Below are 24,309 nucleotides of genomic sequence, written 5' to 3' on the forward strand. Positions count from 1 at the left end.
TCAAGGACTTTGAGCAGCAGTGTGCTGTGATGGAGGTACCCCACACTGGCTGGATGTGTTTGTTAGTGGGACTCCTGAACGGTAGCCTGGCGGAGGCTTACTGAACCATTGACTCACAGCGGAATCAGGATTATAGCATTGTAAAGCAGACTATCCTGGATTACCATGCTATCACCCCAGACTCATATAGGGCCAAGTTCTGAGACCTCCCATGCACTACTGGGGGATCGTTTAGGATGTATACACATAAGATGTCCCAGGCATGTCGGAGATGGCTGGAAGCAGAAAATGCCTTTACTGTGGAAGATGTTATACAGGCATTCCTTATAGAACAATTTCTTGCCAAGTGCCTCACAGAGGTACGGGAATGGGTCCGGGAGCGCACGCCGCACACTGTGGATAGAGCTACAGCCCTGGCCGATGAAGCCCTTACTATCCGACCACAATGGAGGAGGCTTCTGGACAATGAACCATGGCCTTCTCCCGCAACCCATCCCCCTCCGATTATATCTGCCCTTCCACCTAGTCGCAAGCCGATGACAATCACGCCTCGCAATCCAAGGACCCAACAGTTCCGACCATGAACTGGGGGTATCACAGAGAGATGTTATGGGTCTGGGCAACCTGGAAATTTGCAGTCTGGCTGTCCCTTAAGGATTCGGAGGAAGCCCCACTCAGCCCCACCTAGTCCAGTACATCTTGTGCACTCCATCCTGCCCGAGGAAGAGCTACCACCACCCCCACCAGAGTGGACCACCGACCACGGCACCATAGATACCCCTCCTGGAGTGTACGGACTCTGGCCTTTGTCCATCAGAAATACAGAGCAACGGCATTGCCACCTGCAGGATGTCTTAATTGATGGATACAAAGTGTCCGGATTTTGAGACACGGGGGCATTCCTGACTATCGCTGACCCCCATGTGGTTCGAGCAGAGGCAATTCTCCAGGGCCCCGGAATTCCCATTGTCCTGGCGGAGGGTGTCCATAAATATATACAGCGAGCTTTGGTACATTTGGATTATGGTTTTGGAGAAAAACTGTGTTGGATTGGAGTTATGGGAGGACTTCCTGCAGATATCCTCCTTGGAAATTACATTGAGGAGTTACAAAGTAATTTAATGGGAGCAGAAGGTCCGTGGGCCTCTCACTCTTCTGAAAGAACAATTGGAGGGAGATATCACAGATACTGGAACACCCATCATTCTCTACGTTCTAGAGTTCAGAGACTGTCTCACCCAGATAGCTACCTTGGCTAATGAACATCAGCGAACGGCCCAGTCCAGTCAAAAAGCCTGGTATGACCATAAAGCCAAGACCCGGGAATTTATGGACAAGTGCTCATGATTATTGCAACCCTTGCCACTGTACAAAAAACTATAAACTATTGAGCAATGTGGACTAAAGTGAGCAGGCCAGAGGTCTTTGTAGGCCTCATGACGTGCTCACTTATTATGAGGGGGGAGAGGTTGTGATGGTGGGATATGTTATGTAAGTATCATTTTGTGTATATTTATATTTTACTGATTATCATGGTGTTCTCTTGTAGGATGAGTTATTTGCCAAATGATGAATTGCTGTCATTTGCCATCTGATATCAGCCCCCACAGTCCTGTTATCTCTCCACAGGGTCAGAGAATAATGTTGTTTGCTAATATGCTAATGACATATTGAACTAGCTTGTTGAAACAATGAGCGCCTGGGAAAGACCCCCCTAACCTGTGAATGAGGAGAGGGACTTGTAAATATCAGGGAGGTAACACACAGATCAGTCCTGTGTGGAATGATGATGTGAACACAGCATGTCAGAGAGAAGGGGAAGCATATGGACCATTTTTTATCCTCTGTCTGCTGGATTATTGGACTCTCATCTCCTTGGATATTTATCCTGCTACTGAACTGCATTCGTGTTCTGGACTATCTTATCCTTTTTGTGGTGGATTGTATATGGATCTTTCGTATTTTTGCCTAAATAAAGGTCTTGGGATTGTTCACTCTTCGCTGGCTCTGTTGATTGTGTGATACCGGAGACGGACCCCATAACAATCTCTTTAAACATTTTCCCCTTGTACATGGGTGCCCAGGGTCACGGACCGGGTCGCCACTGTGACATCCCCCTGTGAACACCGGACCCGGTGCCGGGTACCCCACGGCCCTGACAGGCGAATAAGAAACAGCACTGAAATGACATGGGACAGCATGGGAAAGAAACCTGAAAGCATCTCAGAATCTCAGGTGGATGCTGAAAACAATATTGCTGCCAGAGTATCACTCCATTTTTACGGACTTACAGTAAAACAAACAGATGAGACTAAGATAGAGTTTTTTGGTGAAGCACATAATTCTACTGTTTACTGTAAATGGTATGAGGCCTACAAATAAAAGAACACAGTAGTTACAGTAAAATATGGTGGAGGTTCAAAGATGTTATGGAGTTGTTTTGCTGACATGTAAATGCAGCGCCCCAGAGTCCTGGTCGTTGCAGTAATGTCGCTCTGCCACTAAGGGGAGTGATGTTACATCTGAGTGCACTAAAGGAGTTCACCTGACCAGGTATCACAGACACACACTACACTCCACACTCCGGCCATCGGGGGGGTGTTTCTATCTATTAGGCCACTCCTCACACTCTGGTAAAACTGGGGGTTGGACAGGAAGTGAGGGAGAAAGCAGCCCGGGAGAGTTTGGGAGAGGACCTGTCAGGGGTGGGATCCTGACAGTGGCCTAGCAAAAAGGACAGATCGTTACGGAGCTGTGCCTGTAAGGTATAGCAGCAGGCTCCTTAGAAAGGACACGAAGAGGAGTATATTGCAGAGAAGTGAGAAGCGAGATCTTAGCACAGAGGCGAGAGAACCAGAAGGAGTCGTGCCCTTAAGACCGAGGCAACATCCTTCTGAGGCGCGTAGCCAGTGGCTGGAGCACCGAGGAAGTAAGAGACTCTACGTATTATTTCAAACAGCGGCAGGACAGTTAATTATAGGTTGACTGTCTCACCTAATGAAGACAAAGGAGGCAATTATGGGAGAGGGGCGTCGCTAGGGTCCCAGAATAACTGCAGGCCTACCCCATCATACGGGTGCGTCCTAGCCATATCATCTGGGGGACAGAGAGAGAAAGAACATCAGAACAGAAATGACAGTTGTGAGGACTATCCCGTGGTGCTCAGCAGGGAAGGACTGCAACATACAGGCGCTAGTAGGAAGGCACTGATTTCCACCTGCAAAGGGAACTCTGGATGTGCCTTCGGACCGGCCGGTCTCAGCCAGCCCTGTTAGCAGTGCTCTGGATTGCGGACCCCGAAGCCTTCAGTAAAAAGGTAAAGAGACTGCAACCCTGTGTCCTCGTTATTCATTGCGTTTTGCACCACGCATCATCACACCTTTCATTGGACGCCCCTTAGCAGAGTCACGGACCGGGTCTAGCCACCGTGACAACCCCAGGACCGAGACAGAGAGGCCCGGTACCGAGTATCCCATGGCCCTGCGTCTGGGGATGCTCCAACTTGGTGTCACAAACAGGATCTACTTAAGCCTGAAGAATCAGGTCATGTGTGCCTTGGAACCCGTGATTGAATTGTGCTTGAACTGTGACTTATTGCAAAGACTGTGTATTGCCACTTGCCGCCAAAAGTGCCCACCAAAATCCACCATCGCCGCGCCGTGTGGAGCTAGAGGGTAGGAGCCATAGTTTCGTTGGCGGAGCTGGCCACAAAGAGCGAGGAGCGAGAAGACGCGGTGAGGTGCCGATCCCGGAAGAGGAACGGCCATGTCGGACACCGGAAGAGCGGAGGCGGCGATCGCAGCCGCAGACGCGGGGGCACTTCCAGACCCCACCGTCGACGCATCCGCGGGCCTTGTATCACCGCCGGATGCCACAGGGCTTGCTGCTCCCATTAGCCAGCTGGACACTGCCGCAGCTACGACAGCCATAATGCCCTTCTCCATGCCATATCTACCCGGAGCCGCCTGGCTCCCGCGACACTCTCGAGAATCCCATACGTTAACTAACTTTAAAGAGGGGATTTGTAGCCTGCTCGAGTTTTATCCCTTGACAGAGCCTCAGAAAGTTCATATGATAACAGGCCAACTCTTTGGAGTGGCTTTGAGAGAAGTGAAATCATGGCCCGCCGCAGATAAGAAAACTGCACAACAGGTGTTTGCAAAGCTTAAAACCACCTTTGACACCCGCACCGCTACAGAAATTAAATTGACGTTCTATGGGTGCAAGCAGAGGCCGCAGGATAGCTTACAGGACTATGCCCTTAATCTTCAGGAGGCACTGCGGGCCATCAAGCAGAGCGACCCAAGCAGCATGCAAGATGAAGATAAACTCCTGAAAGAGCGGTTCATCGAGGGGCTCCTGTGCAGTAACCAAAGGGCCCAGCTACACTTCCTGGCCATGCAGAATCCAGACCTGACTTTTGCGCAATTCAAAGATAAAGCCATCCAGGCGCTGCCATAGTGACAGCCCAGCCGTGCCGTACTTCCCAGGCGTCAAGCCCTCATGTACCACCAGGAGGTGGCGCCGGAAGCAACCGTCTCCACTGAGGCCGATGCCCAGATCCTGGAAGATGATTCCCCTGCAGGACTACGCCTCCAGATGCAGGAGCTGACCAAGAGCGTTGCCGCCCTAGCCCGGACCGTCCAGTCCCTACAAGAGGCCCCCAAGGAGAAGATCCAGCTGGCTTCCAGACTGGAGGATGTCCCCTGGCAGCGACAGAGGAGGGTTCCATCGACCAGAAGCAGAGACGACGATTGCTTTCATCGGGATGGACGACCTATCTGCCGCCGCTGCCACCAAGGGGGCCGTCTTGCAAGGTACTGTCATTTAAATGAGCAACCCCTGGGGCAGAGGGCCATCCCCCAGGAGTAGGACGGTCAGGCCCGCAAAATTGGAGAGCCAAGTACATCGGAGGGCGACCGGTCCTCTCCATTGTGATCGACGGTATCCCCATGAACGCTCTGTTGGACACTGGTTCTCAGGTGACGACTATGCCTTACATCCTTTATAAACGTTATTGGGAGGACACCGACATTACTCGTGGCCCCGATGATGATTTCACCATAATAGCTAGTAATGGTCAGCCATTGCCGCAAGTGGGGTATAAAGAGGTCACCATTAAGGTGGGGCGGGTAGAATTGGAGGCCCAGGGAATTGTCATTGTTGATATTGACCGACGTGAATGTAACCCCATGATGACCATCGGCACTAATGTCATAGAAAACTGTCTTGCAGAAGTTATTGTCTTGTTGCAGCAGGTAGCCGAAACAGCTGGTTACAGTGAACAACGTGCCTTGCAGAAAGAAATCAGAGCTCTGATGCAGAGACAGCAGGTGGAGTTGACTGGTGGTGAAATTGGCCGGGTCACAGTGAGTGATGTGAACCCCATTGCGATACCCTCCAGGAGTGAAATGTTAATATGGTGTCGGGCAGCCATAGGCCTCAGGGGTAAAGACTATCAGGCCCTGGTAGACCCTGTGTACTCAGATAATAGGCCTACCCTCCTGACAGCCAGAGGGATGGTCGATGTCCGCAAGGGGAGGGTGCCAGTACGAGTTCTTAACTGTGGGGAGGAAGAAGTCCACCTAACCAAATATGTCACACTTGCCAAGCTGTTTACTGTTAATAATAGTGTGATACAGGCACCCGAGCCCTTGGTCCCGTCCAGTCCGGCAGAGAACAACAGCTTTGCAGGGCAATTGAAAGAATGGTGTCGGGAATTACATGTGGGCACTGATTCTACTCCATCTCACCAGACACAGGGGGCCTACAGGGTGGTTCATGAGTATGAGCGGGTATTCAGTAAGCACCCCCTAGATTTTGGGCAGGTAAAAGGGATTCAGCATCATATCCCCACGGGAGATCACCCACCCATAAAAGAGAGATACCGTCCTGTACCCCCAGCTCATTATCAGTGTGCCAAGGACATGTTGTGAGAGATGAAGGAGGCTGGGGTAGTGAAAGACAGTTGTAGCCCCTGGGCAGCTCCATTGTTCCTCGTTAGGAAGAAAGATGGCACCATGAGGATGTGTGTGGATTACAGGCAACTAAACCGCATTACACATAAGGATGCATCCCCCCTGCCCAGGATAGAGGAGTCCTTGGCTGCTTTAAAGTCTGCTAACTACTTCTCTACCTTGGATCTCACCAGTGGGTACTGGCAGGTTCCCATGGCAGAGGCGGACAAGGAGAAGACGGCCTTCACGACGCCGATGGGTCTCTGCAAATTCAACTACATGCCCTTCGGATTGTGTAATGCCCCGGGGACGTTCCAGAGGATGATGGAGTGCTGTCTGGGACACAAGAACTTTGAAACCATGCTGCTATATCTGGACGATGTCATTGTCTTCTATAAGACCTATGAAGACCATTTGAAGCACCTGGCCGAGGTGTTTGAAGCACTGTCCAACTTTGGCTTAAAGGTGAAAGGTCTGGCTATTCACTGCTTGCGTTGAGAAACACGTGATGGTGTCTCCGCAGCTATCCTTCATGCATTTGCATATTTCCCATAAGGGATGGGGGCAGTGTTCTGGATCACTGCGTTGAGAAACACGTGATGGTGTCTCCGCGGTGTTGGATGTTTTGGTCTCCCCGAGGCCAATCATCTGTTCCTTCACAGCCTTTTACTAGGCACTGCTCCTAATAGCCAGATTCCTACTCCACACTGATGAGGGGCAAACACCCCGAAACAGCTGTCTGTGGATGGATACCATGCTTGGCATAGGTCGTTTTCCTGTATTGGATGTTTTCCTTTATGGGATGCTGCCCTTCCCTTGGTTGTTCCTTCCCGGTGAAAGGTCTGGCTATTCACTGCTTGCGTTGAGAAACACGTGATGGTGTCTCCGCAGCTATCCTTCATGCATTTGCATATTTCCCATAAGGGATGGGGGCAGTGTTCTGGATCACTGCGTTGAGAAACACGTGATGGTGTCTCCGCGGTGTTGGATGTTTTGGTCTCCCCGAGGCCAATCATCTGTTCCTTCATTGTCTTCTATAAGACCTATGAAGACCATTTGAAGCACCTGGCCGAGGTGTTTGAAGCACTGTCCAACTTTGGCTTAAAGGTGAAACCATCCAAATGTTATCTACTAAAGCCCAAAGTGCAGTACCTGGGCCATGTGGTGAGTGCCGAAGGAGTGGCCCCAGACCCCGACAAAGTCACGGTGATCAAGGACTGGCTGAAGCCCGGTAACCTCCATGAAGTCCGGCAGTTCCTCGGGTTAGTGGGCTACTACCGGAGGTTTATCAAGGACTTCTCCAAGAAGGCGGCGCCGTTGCAGGACCTGTTGGTGGGCCAATCCAAGAAACCCAAGGGTAAGAATACCCCATTTGATTGGAACGACGGACTGGAAGGATCGTTCACCTGCTTAAAGTCGGTGCTGACGGGAGAAGAGGTACTGGCCTACCCTGAATATGACCAACTGTTTGTATTGTATATGGATGCCAGCAATGTGGGGCTGGGAGCCGTGCTGTCCCAGGTCCAGAAAGGCAAGGAAAGAGTAATCGCTTACGCCAGCAGGAAACTTCGCCCCACTGAAAGGAACCCTGACAACTACAGTTCCTTTAAGCTGGAGTTCCTCGCCGTCGTTTGGGCCGTGATGGAGAGGTTCAAGCACTACCTGGCCTCCGCAAAATTCACCGTCTTCATGGATAACAATCCACTAACGCACTTGGACACAGCAAAACTCAGAGCCTTGGAGCAGCGGTGGATGGCCCGGTTGTCCAATTACGACTTCACCATCAAGTACCGGGCAGGGCACAAGAATGTGAATGCTGATGCATTGTCCCGAATGCCTCATTTGCCCGAAACGGGGGAAGATCCAGAAGCATTTGAAGAGGTCGAGCTGCCCGCTTTCCATCGCCCCAAAGCCACCCAGTGTTCCCATCAGGTGGAGAACAGGCGCAAGAATAAACAGGGCACCCCGTTGAATCCCCTGCCCCATCACGGGTGGGCAGAGAACCAAGATGGTGACTGTTATGATCCTAGTGGCAAGGATCGCAGGTCGGACTAGCTAAGTAACTGAAAAGACTACTAGCTCTGGGGAAGTGGTAACTAGATTGACCGCAACCTGATCCTATCCGCAAACAACTATAGGCAGCCGTGGAACGTTGCCTAAAAATCCTAGACGTCTCTTCACGGCCTGAGAAACTGACTATTCCTGGAGGGAAAGAAAGTCCTCTCTTGCCTCAGTGGAATCACCCCAAAGATATAGAATAGCCCCCCACAAATATTAACGTTGAGTTAAGGGGAAAGCACAAACGCAGAGATGAAATCAGATTTAGCAAATGAGGCCCGCTAATACTAGATAGCAGAAAATAGGAAGGGAACTGTGCGGTCAATAAAAAACCCTATTCAAAATATCCACGCAGAGATTGCTCGAGCCCCCGCACCAACTAACGGTGCGGGGAAAGCAACTCCGTACCCCAGAGCTTACCAGCAAAACAAAATCACATATTAGCAAGCTGGACTAGACTCATCATACACAGAAATCATATTGCAGGCAGATGAGCAAAAAATATTCAAACAGAACTTAGCTTATCCTGAAGAGGCAGAAAACGAGATAATCAGAAGTAATCAGAATAGCACTGAATACATTGACAGCCGGCAACAAGTAGAAGTGAAGCAGAGCTAAATAGGAGCCTCCCTGGTGAATAACGAGGCACCTGATCCAGCCAGACCCGCAGGATAATAAACCAAACCACCAGGGGGAGCCAAAAAACCAAAGTCACACAATACCATCTGTGACCACAAGAGGGAGCCTGAAAACGGAGTTCACAACAGGTGACCCTGCGGTCCATCAGGTGAAAGAGCTCCTGACGCAGGCAGGTTTGCATCCCGGCCCGGATAATACACCAGAGACCCTACAATTGTGGAAGGAGAGGGGCAGACTGTTTATTCACGATGGTAAGCTGTGCTGGAGGAACATTGACCCCCGCACTCATGAATTGGTATGGCAGATCGTGGTCCCAAGACAAGATGTGCCAATGGCCCTGGGAGCATACCACGATGGGGCAGGAAACTTCGGATGGAGGAAGCTGGAGAGGCTGCTCCGAGGGAGGATCTACTGGATTGGTATGAAGAAAGCCATCGAGAAGTGGTGCCGAGAGTGTGGCCCATGTAGCCTACGCCGGAAGGATCGTGACAGCCAGCAAGCACCCTTGCAGCCCATCATCACCAAACGGCCGCTCGAGTTGGTCGCGCTGGATCACGTGAAGTTAACACCCAGCTTGTCAGGCTATATCTACGCTCTCACCATCGTGGACCACTACTCCAGATTACTGGTAGTCGTGCCAGTCAAAGATCTAACTGCTAGAACGGCCGCCAAGACCTTCCAGCAGTACTTCTGTCGACCCCATGGGTACCCGGAGAAGGTACTGACCGATCAGGGGCCAGCATTTGAAGCAGAAGTGTTTTAGGAGTTCTGCAATCTGTATGGATGTAAGAAGATCAGAACCACGCCATACCATCCACAAACCAACGGAATGTGCGAGAAGATGAACCAGGTGGTGATTGACTTACTGAAGACCTTACCTGTGGAGGAACGGAACTTGTGGCCCACAAAGTTACCAGACTTGGTGGATATGTACAACCACATCCCAGTAAACTCCACCAACTGCACTCCAGCGTACCTGATGCGAGGGAGGTCTAGCAAGTTACCTGTTGATCTGGACATGGGGGTCCTGGCCCCCGAAGATATCTCACCAGATGCGGACTGGGATACAGAGAGGCAGCAAAGGTACCGCAAAGTACAAGAATGTGTGGAAAGAAGTCTCGCCCTTGCCCGACAAAAACAAGAAAGGGATTACAACCAGCATGCTCCTGCGACTCCCTTGTCACCCGGGGAGCAGGTACTCAAACGGAAGCGAAGACTACACAAGCTTGATGATCAATGGGAAGCGGAACCATATACCATCCTGCCATCTGATTTCGACAATAGGTCTGTCTCATCAGTAAAGATGGAGGGGAAACCTCAACGGCAGTATCCAGAGACCACCTTAAGATATGCCCTGACAAGCTGAGAGATGGGGAAACAGACCCCGGGACGTCTCCGCCCATGGAAGAGGAGAAGATGATACACACTGTTCTTGGCGATTTTCCCCAGTCTTGGACTCAAAGAAACTAGGCCATTGTGGTACCTGTCCTAACGTTTCGCCAACTGACACCGCTAGAACTAAATGTGGAGCCAGGTCATCCGGACCAGCAACCACAGCGAATCCCACCGGAGGATGCCATGCCAATCGTTGAATCGGCAAGCCCTCCCTCTGCTATCGGTGAATCTGCCATACCCATCGGTAGTAGCAGCAGCCCTGAGAGCTCCAGCCTGCCAGTGCTACCCAGACTCACTAGAAGTGTAGCTAGAAGATAGTGCACTACACCAGCAGTAGCAAGTATAGCGGGCCCTGTTAGGTCAATAGCAACCCCTGCACTGCGGAGGTCTACACGCAGCACCAGGAATCAAACTCCACTTTGCAATAATACTTGGAGATACTAAGCTGTTATTTGGTTGAAAATGTTTGTGTAAATCTCTTTTTTACAGGTTTAAAAATGGACAATGGAGTGATGGACAGTGAATTGCTCCAAAACTTTCACGGGGACCCCTTTGTTTACCCGGGGTCCCTGCTGTTCAAGGTTGCACCTACTGAACTGGGAGTCATGAACTGTGCATGACCACACTTTTGCAACGTTCTCACCTCCCATAAAGGAAAGCACTGTTATATATTTACTTGTTCATAGCATATACTTGTTTATAGTATTTAAAAATTTTGTGTGTTTTCTAATAACATGTAATGTTGTTCTTCTTTTCCCAGTCCGGGAGTACTGGATTTAAGCGGGGGGAGTGCAGCGCCCCAGAGTCCTGGTTGTTGCAGTAATGTCGCTCTGCCACTAAGGGGAGTGATGTTACGTCTGACTGCACTAAAGGAGTTCACCTGACCAGGTATCACAGACACACACTACACTCCACACTCCGGCCACCAGGGGGGGTGGTTCTATCTATTAGGCCACTCCTCACACTCTGGTAAAACTGGGGGTTGGACAGGAAGTGAGGGAGAAAGCAGCCCGGGAGAGTTTGGGAGAGGACCTGTCAGGGGTGGGATCCTGACAGTGGCCTAGCGGAAAGGACAGATCGCTATGGAGCTGTGCCTGTAAGGTATAGCGGCAGGCTCCTTAGAAAGGACACGAAGAGGAGTATATTGCGGAGAAGTGAGAAGCAAGATCTTAGCACAGAGGCGAGAGAACCAGAAGGAGTCGTGCCCTTAAGACCGAGGCAACATCCTTCTGAGGCGCGTAGCCAGTGGCCGGAGCACCGAGGAATTAAGAGACTCTACGTATTACTTCAAACAGCGGCAGGACAGTTAATTATAGGTTGACTGTCTCACCTAAATCACCTAATGAAGAAAAAGGAGGCAATTGTGGGAGAGGGGCGTCACTAGGGTCCCAGAATAACTCCAGGCCTACCCCGTCATACGAGTGCGTCCTAGCCATATCATCTGGGGGACAGAGAGAGAAAGAACATCAGAACAGAAACGACAGTTGTGAGGACTATCCCGTAGTGCTCAGCAGGGAAGGACTACAACATACAGGCGCTAGTAGGAAGGCACTGATTTCCACCTGCAAAGGGAACTCTGGATGTGCCTTCGGACCGGCCGGTCTCAGCCAGCCCTGTTAGCAGTGCTCTGGATTGCGGACCCCGAAGCCTTCAGTAAAAAGGTAAAGAGACTGCAACCCTGTGTCCTCGTTATTCATTGCGTTTTGCACCATGCATCATCACACCTTTCATTGGACGCCCCTTAGCAGGGTCACGGACCGGGTCTAGCCACCGTGACAACCCCAGGACCGAGACAGAGGCCCGGTACTGAGTACCCCGCGGCCCTGCATCTGGGGGCACCCCATAAAGATTCCCAAAGGATTTTGGGCTGCAATGTAGTGCCTGGGGTCAGAAAGCTGGGTTTGCATCCTAGGTTTTGTGCCTTGCAGCCAGACAATGACCCCAGGCATACTTAAAGAAGCACCCAGAAATAGATGGAAAAAAGCACTGGAGAGTTTAGAAGTGGTAATTCGAGCTCCAGTAAAGTCTCCCACCACTACCTGTTACATACAGATGCTACAGAAAAACTGCGAATCGACACATTAAATCAGTAAATGTTGCCTGCCTTAGTGAATTTCTGAGTACAAATGAACATAAAAAACATGAATCTGTCAGTGACTGCTTAGAACAAACCAGCAGCAAGGCTTACAATTTATAAGGCAATAATTCCTGATTAAATGCTTGTCTTGTCATACGCTATTCCTACTGCTACACTTCACTATTGATGAACAGGAAGATAAGAGCTGTATTATTGTAGAATTTAGAAGGGATTTGAATCAGCCCTGACTTTTTTTTTTCTTGCACGTGGCAGCAACAAACTGTGGAATAACATATGTAACACTGCCGGATTTGATGAATTTCTGACTACAGATGAACGTAAAAAACATGCATTGGTCAATAAGTGCATAGTAAGAAACAGCAGCAAGGCTTACACTTTTCTAACTTAGTCCCTGACTAGATGCTTGTCATATGCTATACCTACTGCAACACCTCACTGTAGATGAATGGCAAATAAGAGCATTATTATAACAATAGAATCTATTTGAACTAGCAATGAAAAAATCATTAGTTTAATGTAGCAGCATCAATGACTGTTAATTCATCAACCCCGCTGGAGAATAGAGTGGAGTGTTTTGCATCTACTCAGTCTGACATGAAGGAGACCAGGATATTCTGTACTTACTGTATAAACTCTCCAGTGCAGTTTGTAATGCTTACAGAAGGTATCTATTTTGGACCAAGTTGCGGCCGTGCAAATCTGATCCATAGAAGCCCCTGCACTCTCTGCCCAAGAAGCCGATACTGCTCTCAGCGAATGAGCCTTAAGGCGTTCCGGCGGAATTTTTGCTGCCGAGGTATATGCTGTGGAAATGGTTAGTTTTATCTACCTATCTAAGGTGGCTTTTGATGCCTTCCTTCCTTTATTTTTCCCTGCCATTTGTATGAAGAGTTTTGAATCTAGTCTCCACCCTTCTGTGAGTTTCAGGTATTGTAGGACTGTAGTGTTCTCTGAACATCCAACGAATGGAGTGTACATTCTTTTTCGTTTTTATAGTCCTGACAGAAGGTGGGCAATATTATTTCCTGGCTCCTATGAAAGTCAGTTACTACTTTTGGAAAGAAGGCCGGATTTAGCTTGAGAATGATACAGTCGTCTTGTATCTTTAGATATGGGTCTTTTAAGTAAAAGGGCCTGAATCACCCCTATGCACCTGGCTGAGGTTATTGCCACCAGAAACACTGTTTTAAGTGTTACCGCTCTGAGATCTGCCTGGTCTAGGGGTTCGTAAGGATTTTCCCGGAAGTTATTTAGAACTAAATTTAGGTCCCAAGGAGGGAAGGAGCTACGTATTGTAGGTCAAATCCGTTGAGTGGCTCTGATAATCCCTACCACCCAAGGGTGTTCTGCCAGCAGGTAATCCAAGAAGGAGCTCAGAGCGGAGATTTGTACTTTTAGAGTACTGGGCTTTAGACCTTTGTCAAAGCCGACCTGAAAAAAATCTAAGGTTTGAGGAATATCAGGTCCCTGTTTAAGGGAAATTGGGCCTGTACAATAAGAGCAGAATTTTTTCCAGACTTTAACCCCTTTCTGCCAATGGACGTACTATTCCGTCCATGTGAGGTGGGCCCTAATTCCCAAGGACGGAATAGTACGTCCAGCACGATCGGCCGCGCTCACGGGTGGAGCGCGGCCGGGTGTCAGCTGCCTATCGCAGCTAACATCCGGCACTATGTGCCAGGAGCGGTCACGGACCGCTCCCGGCACATTAACCCCCGGCACACCGCGATCAAACATGATCACGGTGTGCCGGCGGTACAGGGAAGCATCGCGCAGGGAGGGGGCTCCCTGCGGGCTTCCCTGAGACCCCCGGAGCAACACGATGTGGTCGCGTTGCTGCGAGGGTCTCCTACCTCCTATCCCTGCAGGCCCCGGATCCAAAATGGCCGCGGGGCTGCATCCGGGTCCTGCAGGGATTACTTCCGGGTGCAGGGCAGGCTGCAGATGAAAGCTGCAGCCTGCACGGCTGTAAGTGAGATCGGTGATCTCACAGAGTGCTGTGCACACTGTCAGATCACCGATCTGTGATGTCCCCCCCTGGGACAAAGTAAAAAAGTTAAAAAAAAAATTCCCACATGTTTAAAAAGAAAAGAAAAAAAAATCCTAAATAAAGAAAAAAAAAAAAAATTATTCCCATAAATACTTTCCTTTATCTAAATAAAACAAATCAAACAATAAAAGTACACACATTTAGTATCGCTGCGTCCGTAACGACCCCACCTATAAAACTATATCACTAGTTAACCCCTTCAGTGAACACCGTAAAAAAAAAAAAACGAGGCAAAAAACAACGCTTTATTCTCATACCGCCAAACAAAAAGTAGAATAACACGCGATCAAAAAGACGGATATAAATAACAATGGTACCGCTGCAGACATCATCTTGTCCCGCAAAAAACGAGCCATCATATAGCATCATCAGCGAAAAAATAAAAAAGTTATAGTCCTCAGAATAAAGCGATGCCAAAATAATTATTTTTTCTATAAAATAGTTTTTATCGTATAAAAGCGCCAAAACATAAAAAAAGATAGAAATGAGATATCGCTGTAATCGTACTGACCCGAAGAATAAAACTGCTTTATCCATTTTACCAAACGTGGAATGGTATAAACGCCTCCCCCAAAAGAAATTCATGAATAGCTGGTTTTTGGTCATTCTGCCTCACAAAAATCGGAATAAAAAGCGATCAAAAAATCTCCCGTGCCCGAGCATGTTACCAATAAAAACGTCAACTCGTTCCGCAAAAAACAAGACCTCACATGACTCTGTGGACTCAAATATGGAAAAATTATAGCTCTCAAAATGTGGTAACGCAAAAAATATTTTTTGCAATAAAAAGCTTCTTTCAGTGTGTGACAGCTGCCAATCATAAAAATCCACTAAAACCCGCTATAAAAGTAAATCAAACCCCCCTTCATCACCCCCTTAGTTAGGGAAAAATAAAAAAATTTAAAAAATGTATTTATTTCCATTTTACCATTAGGGTTAGGGCTAGGGTTAGGGCTAGGGCTAGGCTTCGGGCAAGGGTTAGGGCTAGGGTTAGGGTTAGGGCTAGGGTTAGGGCTAGGGTTAGGATTGGGGCTAGGGTTAGGGCTAGGGTTAGGGCTAGGGTTGGGGCTAGGGTTAGGGTTGGGGCTAGGGTTACGGTTGGGGCTAGGGTTAGGGCTAGGGTTAGGGTTAAGGCTACAGATAGGGTTGGGGCTAAAGTTTGGGTTAGGGTTGGGGCTAAAGTTAGGGTTAGGGTTTGGATTACATCTACGGTTGGGAATAGGGTTGGGATTAGGGTTAGGGGTGTGTCTCGGTTAGAGGTTTGGTTAGGGTTACCGTTGGGTTTAAGGTTAGGGGTGTGTTTGGATTAGGGTTTCAGTTATAATTGGGGGGTTTCCACTGTTTAGGCACATCAGGGGCTCTCCAAACGCGACATGGCGTCCAATCTCAATTTCAGCCAATTCTGCGTTGAAAAAGTAAAACAGTGCTCCTTCCCTTCCGAGCTCTCCCGTGCGCCCAAACAAGGGTTTACCCCAACATATGGGGTATCAGCGTACTCGGAACACATTGGAGAACAACTTTTGGGGTCCAATTTCTCCTGTTACCCTTGGGAAAATACAAAACTGGGGGCTAAAAAATAATTTTTGTGTAAAAATTTTTTTTTTTATTTGCATGGCTCTGCGTTATAAACTGTAGTGAAACAATTGGGAGTTCAAAGCTCTCACAACACATCTACATGAGTTCCTTAGGGGGTCTGCTTTCCAAAATGGTGTCACTTGTGGGGGGTTTCTACTGTTTAGGTACATTAGGGCCTCTGCAAACGCAATGTGACGCCTGCAGAAAATTCCATCTAATTCTGCATTCCAAATGGCGCTCCTTCCCTTCCGAGCCCTCCCATGCGCCCAAACGGTGGTTCCCCCCCACATATGGGGTATCAGCGTACTCAAGACAAATTGGACAACAACTTTTGGGGTCCAATTTCTTCTCTTACCCTTGGGAAAATAAAAAATTGGGGGCAAAAAGATAATTTTTGTGAAAAAATATGATTTTTTATTTTTACGGTTCTGCATTATAAACTTCTGTGAAGCACTTGGTGGGTCAAAGTGCTCACCACACCTCTAGATAAGTTCCTTAGGGGGTCTACTTTCCAAAATGGTGTCACTTGTGGGGGGTTTCAATGTTTGGGCACATTAGTGGCTCTCCAAACGCAACATGGCGTCCCACCTCAATTCCTGTCAATTTTGCATTGAAAAGTCAAACGGCGCTCCTTCCCTTCCGAGCTCTCCCATGCGCCCAAACAGTGGTTTACCCCCACATATGGGGTATCAGCGTACTCAGGACAAATTGTACAACAACTTTTGGGGTCCAATTTCTTCTCTTACCCTTGGGAAAATAAAAAATTGGGGGCAAAAAGATCATTTTTGTGAAAAAATATGATTTTTTATTTTTACGGTTCTGCATTATAAACTTTTGTGAAGCACTTGGTGAGTCCATTTTCTCCTGTTACCCTTGGTAAAATAAAACAAATTGGAGCTGAAGTAAATTTTGTGTGAAAAAAAAGTTTAATGCTCATTTTTATTTAAACATTCCAAAAATTCCTGTGAAACACCTGAAGGGTTAATAAACTTCTTGAATGTGGTTTTGAGAACCTTGAGGGGTGCAGTTTTTAGAATGGTGTCACACTTGGGTATTTTCTATCATATAGACCCCTCAAAATGACTTCAAATGAGATGTGGTCCCTAAAAAAAAAATGGTGTTGTGAAAATGAGAAATTGCTGGTCAAATTTTAACCCTTATAACTCCCTAACAAAAAAAAATTTTGGTTCCAAAATTGTGCTGATGTAAAGTAGACATGTGGGAAATGTTACTTATTAAGTATTTTGTGTGACATATCACTGTGATTTAATTGCATAAAAATTCAAAGTTGGAAAATTGCGAAATTTTCAAAATTTTCGCCAAATTTCCATTTTTTTCACAAATAAACGCAGGTAATATCAAAGAAATTTTACCACTATCATGAAGTACAATATGTCAGGGGAAAACAGTCTCAGAACCGCTAGAATCCGTTGAAGCGTTCCAGAGTTATAACCTCATAAAGGGACAGTGGTCAGAATTGTAAAAATTGGCCCGGTCCATAACGTGCAAACCACCCTTGGGGGTGAAGGGGTTAAGATATATAGCTGAAGCAAATGGCTTTCTACTCTTATGTAAGGTAGATATGACCAATTCTGAGAGACCTCTTGATTTTAGCATTTCTTTCTCAGGATCCAGGCTGAAAGCTGTAGGAACTCTAGATTGTGATGGACAAGAGGGCCCTGCGTTAGGAGATCTCACTGTAGTGGTAGAATGATTGGATCTTCTACTGCCATCTGCTTCAGTACTGGAAACCAGCTTCTCCTGGGCCAATACGGCACTATTAGGATAACTGTCGTCAGACTTTCCTGAATCTTCCGTAGAACTCTCGGAATTAAGGGCAGTGGAGGGAAGGCATAAGCCAGTTCCATATCCCAATTCTGGGCTATGGCCCAAGAGAATATGATGTTTGTTAGGTCCTGAAGATGATGATGCATGTAAAGTAAGCTGCGGAGACACCATCACCATGGTATCCATCCACAAACAGCTGTTTCGGGGTTTTTGCCCCTCATCAGTGTGGAGTAGGAAACAGCTGTTTGTGGATGGATACCATGCTTGGCATAGGTGGTCTTCCTTTATTGGATATTCTCCTTTATTGGATGCTGCCCTTCCCGTGGTTGTTCCTTCCCGGAGAAAGGCCTGGCTATTCATTGCTTGCGTTGAGAAACACGTGATGGTGTCTCCGCAGCTTACTTTACATGCGTTTGCATATTTCCCATAAGGGATGGGGGCAGTGTTCTGGATCACTGCGTTGAGAAACACGTGATGGTGTCTCCGCAGTGTTGGATGTTTTGGTCTCCCCGAGGTCATTCATCTGTTCCTTCACTGAAGATGATGATGTCTTGGACCTCCCTGATGTAGGATGAAAGAGACCATAGTTGAGTTGTCGGAGAATATTCTGACGTGAAGGTCGTTGAGCTGTTGCTGAGACCTGCTCAGCGCTTCCCAAACTGCTCTGAGTTCTCTGAAGTTTGAGGAGCTGTTGTGTATCCATGAGGGCCATGTTCCCTGAAGATAACGACCGTCTATGTGGGCTCCCAAGCCACTGAGACTTGCGTCATTATATTTATGCATGGAGACACCCGCCAAGGTTTGCCCTGCTGCAGATTTGGGATGTTGACCCACCAGGACAGGGAGCGTATTCCTTCTATGGTTAAGGATATCTTGTCGTCCAATGACGTCTGTTTTCCGTCCCATCTGGCAAGTATGTCTCGCTGTAATGGCCTTGAGTGGAACTGGCTCCACTGGACGCACGGAATACATGAGGTCATCAGACCCAGTAGTCTCATGGCTTTCCTGATAGTGGTGTACTGCTTTTTTCCCAATATCTGAGCCTCTCGTGAGACAGCTAGTTGTTTGTGAGCTGGAAGAAATGAATACTCTTATTCTGAGTCCAGAAGGACCCCCAAGAAGGTTTTCTTCCTTTCTGGTTCTAGACTTGACTTTTTTAGATTTATTACCCATCCTAGGGTTTCCAGAAGCAACATAGTGACTTTTAGACATTGTTCTATCTGCTGACTTGAGTCTGCCACCAACAACAAGTCATCCAAATACGGCACTATAAGGACATTTTTTGTCCGTAGAAAGGCCATCGCCTCTGCCATGAGTTTTGTAAAGATTCTCGGAGCTGATGATAGTCCAAATGGCAGACACAGGAACTGGAAATGAAGAATTTTCCCTCGGTCTTTTATAGCGAACCTGAGATATTTTTGATGTATGGGATGAATGGGCACATGATAAAATGCGCTTTTGAGATCTATTGTGCACATTACCGAATCTTTCTTTAATAATGGTATGACAGATCTGATGGTCTCCATTTTGAAGTGCTTGTAAAGGACCCACTGGTTCAGTGGTTTTAAGTTTATTATGGTCCGGTATTCGCCTCCTGGCTTTTCTTTATTGAAAAGAGACTGGAATAGTGGCCCTGGAATTGTCCTGACAAGGGTACCGGCACTATGGCTTTTATCTGTTTGAGTCCTCTTATGTCTTCTAAAAGTCCTTGATGGACCTCTGGAGATTGGCTGCAGGTCAGACAATATCTTCTGGGGGGTATTTGAGTAAATTTTATTTTGGATCCCTGAGAGACTGTTTGAAGTATCCAACGGTTTTGGGTAATACCCTGCCATCCATTCCTGAACCGTTGAAGTCTTCCTCCAAGGCGCTTGATGTCATTGTTTACCTGACCCGGTTCCTTGTTCACAAAAGGAGCCTCTACCCCTGCCTCCTTTAGGGTAGCTCCACCTTCCGGTTTTACCCTTGCTACTATAATCCTGCCTTGGATTGAATCAGGGCTTACGAAACACTGGCATTTTCTTTTGTTTCTGTTCTGGGAAAACCTTCTTCTTATCGGACGCTTTGTCCAGTAAATCATCCAATACCGGGCCAAATACGTGGAGACCAGAAAATGGGATTGAACACAGTTTATTTTTGGATTGAGTGTCTCCAGACCATGATCTTAACCATACCACACGCCTTGCGGCATTAGACAATGCATTGCCTCTGGCCACAAAGCGGACTGACTCTGCCGAGGCATCTGCCATAAAATCAGTTGCCATCTTAAGCAGTGGTAAGGATTTTAATATTTCTTCTCGAGGAGTTTTATTTTTTATTTGGGTTTCCAATTCTTCAACCCATATACACATTGACCTTGCTACTGAGGTCGCCGCTACATTGGCCTTTATAATTGCTGCAGAGGCTTCCCATGATTTTTTAAGGAGATCCTCCGCTCTCCTATCCATCAGATCTTTAAGGCCTGAGGAGTCCTTGAATGGGATGGCTGTTTTTTTCGACACTCTGGCTACTGGTATGTCATTCTTCGGAACTGTTTCCCACATTTTAGTATCCTCCGAATTAAAGGGAAGTCGAAAATTAAAAGTCTTTTGGGACTATAAGTTTCTTCCCCACATCCTCCCATTCCTCTAATATCATTGCTGGTATGTGATTATTCATGGGGAAGACCCTATCTCTCCGAGCCCTTAGTCCTCTGAACATTTTGTCCTGGAATATCATTGGCTCTGTGGCTTCTTCCACTTTCATGGCATTTCAGACCACCTGTAATAGAAAAATGTATATCTCTTCCGATCACCGGAGAGCACAGAGGAAGATTCGCCTTCTACTGAATCTAGATCAGAGTAGCCCGATACCTCTCCCTCCTCAGAGCTTGGATCCATGCACCATCTGGGTCTTTTAGGGGAGGGGACCTGGGCCGGTTCAGTAGTGGCTATAGTGGCGTGCACTTCCTCTCTGATCATGGTGCATATATTGTCCAATAAGGATGATTGCTCCTGTTTGAGCAGCTTGGCGATGCATGACTCACACAGCTTTTTATCGTATGCATCTGGAAGTCTCGTGGCACATAATGGGCACTTATTAGATCTTCTTTTGACCGCTGTTGTGGAGCACTTAGATGTTTCCTTATCCTAAAAAATACAGAAAGGAAGGTTCTATAGCTAATGTATATAGCTTGCCCTGGAAGATGCTATCGTAACTCACTTACGTGGTCCAAGGGAGATTCGGACTGGACGTGAGGATGGCTAGCACTCTCCATTTTACTGGGTCAGTGTGTGCTGCCAGCTGTCTATCTTTAAATAGTCAGTCTTACCTGCCTTCAAGACATCTCAATCGTCCTCCTTCTGATCAGCTGCTGCTTGTTTAGATCCTGCTGTCGCTTCTGACAGCGCATGCGCTCCGTAGAACACACCCTGGATCTTGGATCTTTGCTCAGAAGCCACGCCCCCTCCAGGAGAACCTGCCAGCCCATTCAGTGCCACCCCCCAGAAGTCATCAACACACTACTTCCGGTGTCATGGCGCCGTACTGGAGGGAGGCGCCGACCGGGTGAGCGGCACCACCTGCAGTTGCGCCGCACCGCCGGAACGAGCATCGTGGACGCCCGCCGAGAGGGCGCCGTGCAGCAGCTGCCACCCAGGGTCCACAGAGGGAATGTGGCTGAACATGGGAGCATCTGCTCTACCGAACGCTGAGGGACCTCTCGCGGTATCAGCGGTATTAAGGGCATACCATCTTGCCCGCTGCCCCAACCCTGCTGGAGGAGCTGGAGCCCAGGTAAACTGAATCTTCGCACGTCTGTGCTCCTCTTCCTGCATCTGTCCCTAATAGGGACAGGAAAAACACTGAAGGGTGGAGGTGAGAAGGGGCTATTTAACCTCTTCTGTGTTTCCTGTCTCTGTCAAGGATATGAAGGACAACCTCCTGGTGGTGCTGTCAGGAGGGACGTCCTGGGAAAAACCCACTGTATTTGAGTTTATGCTGTCATCTGGTGGTGTACAGAAGTCTGGCTGAATCATGCACTTGTTCCTTTTGATAAGAGTCAGCCTGTCAGCAATTTAAGTTGACTGGCGGATTCGCCTGCTCTGACAAAACACTAGTGACAGGACAAGCCAGGACCTCCAAGGCTTAGAGACAGTTCATGCCACATGTCTAGCTTGGATACCCAATAGTTTTAAGGCACAGTGGAATCACGGCGGACACTGGAACAGTTGACGAGGTACACCTTCAGCATCTTCCAAAATTTTTCCTTCCTTGTCAGAGTAGCCCACGCATCAGGGCCTGGATGCTGGGTGGGTCTGAGAACACTGTTCTAGACCTTTGAGAGTGTTCTTCTGCCTCTGCTGCATCTGGTGTGTGAGTCTCCATAGTCTCCACTCCTTTGTTGTCCAAGGAACTGAGACCTCTGCCATCAGCGTTGTCAGATAAAAAATTGTTTTAATAATTCTTCAACTAGAGCTGCCTGGTACTGCAACATTTTATTAGAGCTCTCCACCATGGGAAGGAGAGATGTAAAGTTCTCCTTGTAGCGTGAGTCTAGAAGGGTAATCAACCATTAATAAGTGTACAACGCAAGGGTCATGGGAAAGGCAGTGGAACATAAACTAAGCCATGTGTACCAGCCTGTCAACAGTCAAGATTTCCCTGTCCCCATCAAGAGGGCGGCTGTACATGTTGTCCTTCTCATCCTCCTCCTCGTCCTCCCTCTCCTCCTCTTATCAGGCCATGTACACTGAACAAACAGGATGAAGGTGCTGTGGGTTCTACAGTCTGTACCACAGGCAGCCAGCTCCTGTTCTTCCTCTTCATTATCACCAAAAACGCTTTGAGAAGATGAGATGAGGCTGGGCTGTGTAGTATCACCCAGTATGGTTACTTGCTACATCTCAACTTGCTCTGACTGCAAAACATCCTCTTTAATTGTGAGCAGCGGGCATTTCAGTAGACAGAGAAGTGGCATGGTGACCCTGATTAAAGTGTCATCGCTGCTCACCATCTTAGTTGAGTCCTCAATGTTTTAGAGAACTGCACAGATATCAGACATCCATGCCTACTCATCAGCTCTTATGTGTGAATGCTGACCGGAATTCAGATGCGCATTGTGTAGCTCGTATTCAACTGCTGCTCACAAAGCCTTGCCAACATATGTAACGTTGAGTTCCAATGCATGGTAAAATCGCACACAAGTTGGTGAGGTGGAAGTTGCAAACCCTGCTGCAGCACTGCTAGAGTGGTGGCAACTGCAGCTGACTTGCGGAAATAGGCACACACATGGCGTACTTTCACAAGTAGCTCAGGCAGATCTGGTTAGGTTTTGAGAAACTGCTGAACCACTAAGTTGAGCATGTGGGCTTATCACGGTACATGTGTGAGGTTACCAAGCTTCAGAGCTGCCTCTAGGTTATGGACATTGTCACACACAACCATGCCTGGTTGTAGGTTCAGGGGCGATAGCCACAGATCAGTTTGATCTTTGATCTTTCAACAACTCTGCAGCAGTGTGCGGTATGTCTCCTAAGCAGATTAACTTCAGCATAGCAGGTTGCCTCTTGGTTGAGGCAATGCTGCAGTGCTTCCAGCTTGTGACTGATGTTGATGTTTATGAGATGGATGGTGAGGAGAAGAAGGAGGAGGTGAAGGAACTGCTGTAGCAGGTGGGGGTAACCCTGCTTGAACAAAGGGCTGCAATACTCGGAGTCGGTAGCACCTGTTCCATCCCATGGTCCAATAAAGTTTACAATGCTTACCCAGTGTACTGTCAGGGAAATGTAGCGTCCCTGGCCATTAGCACTTGTCCAGGTGTTTGAGGTTAAGTGGACCTTCCCAGTCACAGCATACAGTACAGACCAAAAGTTTGGACACACCTTCTCATTTAAAGATTTTTCTGTATTTTCATGAATATGAAAATTGTACATTCACACTGAAGGCATCAAAACTATGAATTAACACATGTGGAATTATATACTTAACAAAAAAGTGTGAAACAACTGAAATTATGTCTTATATTCTAGGTTCTTCAAAGTAGCCACCTTTTGCTTTGATGACTGTTTGGCGCACTCTTGGCATTCTCTTGGTAAGCTTCAAGATATAGTCCCCGGGAATGGTCTTCCAACAATCTTCCCAGAGATGCTTAGCACTTGTTGGTCCTTTTGCCTTCACTCTGCGGTCCAGCTCACCCCAAACCATCTCTATAGGGTTCAGGTCTGGCGACTGTGGAGGCCAGGTCATCTGGCGTACCACCCCATCACTCTCCCTCTTGGTCAAATAGCCCTTACACAGCCTGGAGGTGTGTTTGGGGTCATTGTCCTGTTGAAAAATAAATGATGGTCCAACTAAATGCAAACCAGATGGAATAGCATGCCGCTGCAAGATGCTGTGGTAGCCATGCTGGTTCAGTATGCCTTCAATTTTGAATAAATCCCCAACAGTGTCACCAGCAAAGCACCCCCACACCATCACACCTCCTCCTCCATGCTTCACGGTGGGAACAGGCATGTAGAGTCCATCCGTTCACCTTTTCTGCGTCGCACAAAGACACGGTGGTTGGAACCAAAGATCTCAAATTTGGACTCATCAGACCAAAGCACAGATTTCCACTGGTCTAATGTCCATTCCTTGTGTTCTTTAGCCCAAACAAGTCTCTTCTGCTTGTTGCCTGTCCTTAGCAGTGGTTTCCTAGCAGCTATTTTACCATGAAGGCCTGCTGCACAAAGTCTTCTCTTAACAGTTGTTGTAGAGATGTGTCTGCTGCC

The sequence above is a fragment of the Ranitomeya variabilis genome, chromosome 1, assembly GCF_051348905.1.
Source record: "Ranitomeya variabilis isolate aRanVar5 chromosome 1, aRanVar5.hap1, whole genome shotgun sequence".
NCBI lineage: Eukaryota > Metazoa > Chordata > Amphibia > Anura > Dendrobatidae > Ranitomeya > Ranitomeya variabilis.